This window comes from Diorhabda carinulata, chromosome 2, assembly GCF_026250575.1.
Source record: "Diorhabda carinulata isolate Delta chromosome 2, icDioCari1.1, whole genome shotgun sequence".
Taxonomy (NCBI): Eukaryota; Metazoa; Arthropoda; class Insecta; order Coleoptera; family Chrysomelidae; genus Diorhabda; species Diorhabda carinulata.
Window position 1 is genome coordinate 17981581 of NC_079461.1, and position 6075 is coordinate 17987655.

The following is a 6075-nucleotide window of genomic DNA, read 5'->3' on the forward strand; positions in this document are numbered from 1 at the left end:
TCTAGCTTTACTCGAGGAAACTTATTTAAGGATGTCAAAATTGTTTAAATATGTTGTGACAGGGAGGCTATAGCTGCTTGTAAGTCCCAGGAGATAAAAAGGTCTGATATAATTATAGAAAATAAGGTTAAAATAGATGATTTCTCACATATCCAATGAGCACCTACAGTGCAGCTAACAAAATTCGGATGTGGCAAAGGATCTAGCTTTACTCGAGGAAACTTATTTAAGGATGTCAAAATTGTTTAAATAGGTTGTGACAGGGAGGCAATAGCTGCTTGTAAGTCCCAGGAGATAGAAAGGTCTGATATAATTATAGAAAATAAGGCTGAAATAGATGATTTCTCACATATCCAATGAGCACCTACAGTGCAGCTAACAAAATTCGGATGTGGCAAAGAATCTAGCTTTACTCGAGGAAACTTATTTAAGGATGTCAAAATTGTTTAAATAGGTTGTGACAGGGAGGCTATAGCTGCTTGTAAGTCCCAGGAGATAGATAGGTATGTATGTATAAGCAAGACTGAGGAAACTCACAACGCGTTGACTATGTTCACCACCAACCATTCACCATGTGCTTCGAAAGGCAAACGAATACCAGCATCAAACTAACACTAGTATCAGAGGGACTCCCTAGCGATGTGGATTACTTGCGTGAGTGATATTATCGTTTCCACAATGCGTATAGGGTTGGTACAGCCGAAGTTAAAGTAGATCTTTCCGCCTTCAGGTCTTTCTTTTCAACAGAGAAACGTCTATAGTATCAAAAAATTAGGAAAAAGCCATAGCAAATATTATTCCAGTAGGTCTTCTGGTGGAATAAAAATTTTTAGTTAATATGACGCGATCTGAGAAGCAGACACCCTCTAAAAGACTGAAATACAGCATGATCTGTATATTTTCTTCTTAATATTCAATCCCTGGGGCACAAAACAGATGAACTGTATCTTTTACTAGAGGAGTTTAATTTTCCAGAAATTGTTGCCATAATTGAATATTGGTTGAATAATAATGAGCCTGCTCTTGTCACAAACTATATCACAGTAGCCGGATTCAATAGAACTAATTTATCTGATGTAATAACATAGTTCAATGATATATCTGAGAAAGTATTCGAATTTTCTATCATCTACCATAAGACTTATGACCTCTATATTCACGAACACCTGACACTGACATGCACACTTTCTGTCACAAACTACTGACATTACTGGATTCCTTATCTTTAAAAAGCAAAGGATTCGAATTTTGTATCGTGTACCACAAGGCTTATGACCTCTATATTGTTTGTATTTACAGAACTACTGACTTTACTGGAGTCCTTACCTCTAAAAGCAAACTGATTCTATGTGGCGATCTCAATATTGATTATTCCAATCAATGTGCTGGTTAGGAATATCTTCCGTCAATTTTTGATTTTTTCCTATGATCATGCATATAACGGCACCAAAAAGAATAACTAAGACCAGTTCTAGGACTACATAACATTTTTGATGAATATATCAACAAACCCACCCTATTGGTAAATGCGACATTTTGATTAGTGGCAGTAGATGTCATAAGTGTCAAATAACTTATTAGTCGATCTACCATACTCCATTAATTTGTCTCCATCTCTATTTATCTCTATCTATATATCGGATATCATAAACTTCATTAATTTTGTCACTTTTGACTTATTGAAAAATATAATACGCTAAAAAGTTTCTCCAAGTATATTCTCTAAGAAGATTCATGGTAAGTTGTAGATTAAAGGAATGAAATTCATAATTAACAAGTTAAAAATTGAAAATAAAAACATCACAGTAATATTATTGGTCGAGGAAGTTTTTAAAGGGTATCTTCTATTCTTTCTGCATCTATTCCGTTCCGTAATATTCTGCTTTGTTTGATAAGAAGTAGAGTGGTTTTCTATAGTGAAGAAATTGTGGTTAATTTGTCCTTTTTTGTTTTTATCGTCTTTGATTAATTGGAATTTCCTTCCGCTACTGCAGATCTCTTATGGTACTTTAGAACAGGGTAAAGTACAAGTTTTCCTGCATTCTCAGACACAAGAGAAATGGAAACAGAAATAAAATTGGAGAACGAAGCATTATATATTTTTAGTAATGTAAAGAGAGTTGCAAGGCCCAAGGGCGTCTTTTCAATAAAGCATTCACTAGATCCGAAGTCTTAGGTGAACGTTATTAAGGTTGAAAATCATCATTATGTCGATTTGAAAATTGTTCAAAGACATAGATGGATTTCTATACCGTTTTGACACTGATTGAAAAACGAAGATATAAATGCCAGAGTTGTGTATTGTAGAAAACTTTTGAATATGCTGTACGAAGATCCAGATTTTTGTGTGGTTTTCAGATGAAAATCACATTCACTTGAAGAGTTATATTAATAGGAGAGTAGCTTCCTTGATTTCACTAATTCGAAGGTTATTATCCTGCTGCATAGTGACCGAGTATCAGCACATGGTGTGATTGATCTGTTTTTTATTGAGGACGATGACCACTGGAACGTTATAGAAACATGTTGTTAATGTCATTTGTCCGGGATAACAGAAGGTTTTGTTGGTGCAGGATCATTCAATTAGTCACACTGCTCGAAAATCGAGCGCATTGCTTACGAACATTTTTTGAGGATGGTTCTTAACTCAGCTATCTATCAAATTCTCCTGATCTTGCCCACTAGATGCCTACCTACGGGGTATTTGAACAAGAAAGTGAATTCGTCGTCTTCGTGAATTGTTTTGCTAGAAGATTTGTCATCTTTCCAATACAATTTATGCGAACAACTTGAAAAAATATCTCTTAATTTTATACTTATATAAAAACTATCGGCATAATTTGGAGAAAGAGGATATATATATATATATATATATATATATATATATATATATATATATATATATATATATATATATATATATGTATATACTTCAACAATCAAAAGGGAAATTTTACCTCCTACTAGGTTATTGACCGTCATTTTATTGAGCTCTTCGCGGGGACAAGCACTTGAAATACCAAGTAACCAAGTATTCAAACCGTTTACAAGGAAATGAATGACGATATTCTTCTTTTATGAATTGATTATTTCCTCTCGTGTTAATACTCTAATATTTCTTAAGATAGTTTCCAACTCACACTTTTTTCAATTGTGATACTGATTTGGAATATATCTTAAAATACATAACATTGAATGTTGCTTTCAATATACGTGTTCCGGTACTTGATGCCAAAAATTTGGGATTAGATGACATGACAAAAAAAATTCTCATACGATACCTCGTTATACGAATTTTTTAATAAAAAGGAAACCACCCACTATAAAGAGACATTCTGAAGAAAAATGGTATAAATTGTAATTATTTATTGAAAATACTTACAGGAAGTATTAAAACAGAATTAAACTTTTCTAACTGAACTGCATTCTGTCGAACATCGTGTTATTTACATAAGGAAAAAATTGAAATGTACAAAAATTCAGTTGGTTAGTATACAATTTATAAAACTACAATAAATACATGAAGTGTGCACCTCGCACCCCTACACACTTCCGGAGTCTACGGAGGATATTTCATTCAACTTGGAAGAGCGTTCCGATGTTCTGCCACAAAGAGCCACAATCGATCATTTCGTTTCTTGTGTTTACTAATGTTTCATTTACGAAGCTTTTAAGATACCGCCAAAAAAATGAATCCATTGAATTTAATTCAGGAGAACGTGGTGGCCATACAAATGGACCTCCTTAACTAATCAACCTATGAGGAAAAATGTTATTAAGATGATTTTCTACATCATTTAAGAAGTGGGAAGAGGCTCCATCGTGCATGATCCACATGCTTCTGTGAATGTTTAGAGGAATATAAAATAACATGAGTGAGAAATCATTTTGAAGAAATTGTAAGTATCGCTGACCATTCAGGTCATTATCAAAAAAATATGGCCCTAAATCATGACCCACTATTCTTACCCATACATTAACACAAAATCGATGTTGATTCTTTATTTTAATTGTATCGTAAGGATTTTAATCTGCCCATAAACGTAAATTATGGGAATTGATAAAACCGTCTCGTGTGAAACCAGCTTCATCAGTAAATAGTACTTTTCCAACAAATATATAATCAAATCGTTAATTTAGAAACCAACGAGCGTAGGCTAGTCTTACTGAATAATCCTCTACTTCCACGACATGCATGTTCAAGAAGTTTCTCCTGGAGAATATTATGAATAGTTGTCGTTGAGTTGTTCTAAAGCTGGTGTTCGTATAGTTCGTTGTTGACCTTCGCCACCTTTTTTGATGGGACAGCACACTAAAGTATCATTTTATAAAAAATAAGCTCTGCAGTCGGATATAATTCAGCCCGGAAAGCATTCAGTATACAACCTTCTGGCTTCTGATGACTTACCAGAAGCCAAATCATGCATGTTGGCATATTCACTAAAGGTAAATTCTACGATATTGAAACTTTGAATTGAAATTTTCAATTTAATATCACGTAGTAGCTTATTTGACAGTAGACTACTAGATGAAAAATAATTATTAATCTCTTCCTTATGCCTGTAATATGATCTTCGATAGTACGTTGTACAAATGTTTATTTATTACTTAGTTCTCCAAGAAATGTTTGTTATTATTATTTATTATTATTTTAATACCTCCTGTAAGTAGTTTCAATAAATAATTACAATTTATGATAATTTTCTTCAGAATGTCTCTTTACGGCGGACGGTTTTCTTGATTGAAATTAATGTTTTGAATGGAGACATCAAAAATAATTTTCCATTGATCCGAATACGAAAGATTTTCATTTCAAATATACGCTAATTTTCTTCAATTTTTTTCAAAGGTTTTCCTACAAAACTTCTTTGGCTATCACACCGCTCTTAGCTGAGACTCTAAAAACCTAATAGAAAAGTTCTGCACGCTAACGTTAAGAGGTTTTTCAGATGAGCACTTTCGATCACTTTTTATGAGGTCTTTCCGGCCTGCAAAACTTCTTGCACTATTACACCGCTCTTAGTTGAGGTTTAAGCCGCATGTTACAAAAGGTTTCACATGTGCACGTTGTAGGTTTTTCACGTACTAAGTTGTGGCCGCCAGTTAACAAACTGAAATGGCGGGCACCTTATCAACCCTGTTTTTTGTAGCCAGTTCTGGAACTATTTGAATAATTTTTTGGAGCTGAAGATGATGGAATTTTTCACCAGATCAGAAGTGGGTAGAGTTAAGTAGGATTCTAGGAAAAATACCATTACTATCAGAGATACTGCTGTGATGGAAAGAAGTAAATAATCACATAAAACTTATAGTAAACAACAAAGTAGATACAGACGGTATCAGTGATTCAGAACATCATTTTCTGGGGGAAGAATTTGATGAATCTAGAGAGCCAACTAGCTCATATGAAGTTCATGAAATGTCGGGGAATGATGAAAGCCAAGAAACCCCTGTGACATTGCAAAGATCTGACCGAGCTACAAGTAGAAGTTAGTGGATATTCCCGAAGGAGAAGCTTTTTATGTAGTGTCAGTGGGTGTATGAAAGATAAAGTGAATGTGACTATTACCGTAAGGTGTATTTTTTTCTCTATTTTTTCTTGATCCTATGTTTATTTTATTCCCTTAACTTCTCTTACATCTTTATTCCATGTTTTTTGGTCTTTCTTTATAATTTTCCACGGTTTTTCTGATTAGAATGTTTTCTTAGGTGGGTAGTTGTTCTGTTTTCGGGCATATAATATATCGAAATCAATTGTGATTTATATATTTTATCTTCAACTGGGTTTTATTTATTGTTCATCATCATAAATAATTTTGTGAACTCAAGGGCTAGGAGGAGACTTTTTTAGTTTTTTTTCGTATATATATTTTTGTAATTTTTTTTCTAAAGTGATATTATTTGTTCCTATTTGTTTGTAATTTAAGTTTATAAAGAGATTTGAAACGTAACAAATTTATTGTTTCATTTTATTTTAATAATTGTTCTTAGAAGAATATTTTTGTATTTTTAAAACAATAATTAGATTACACTTTGACACTTAGGGAGGGGCCCCAAGAGAATCTCTGCACAAGG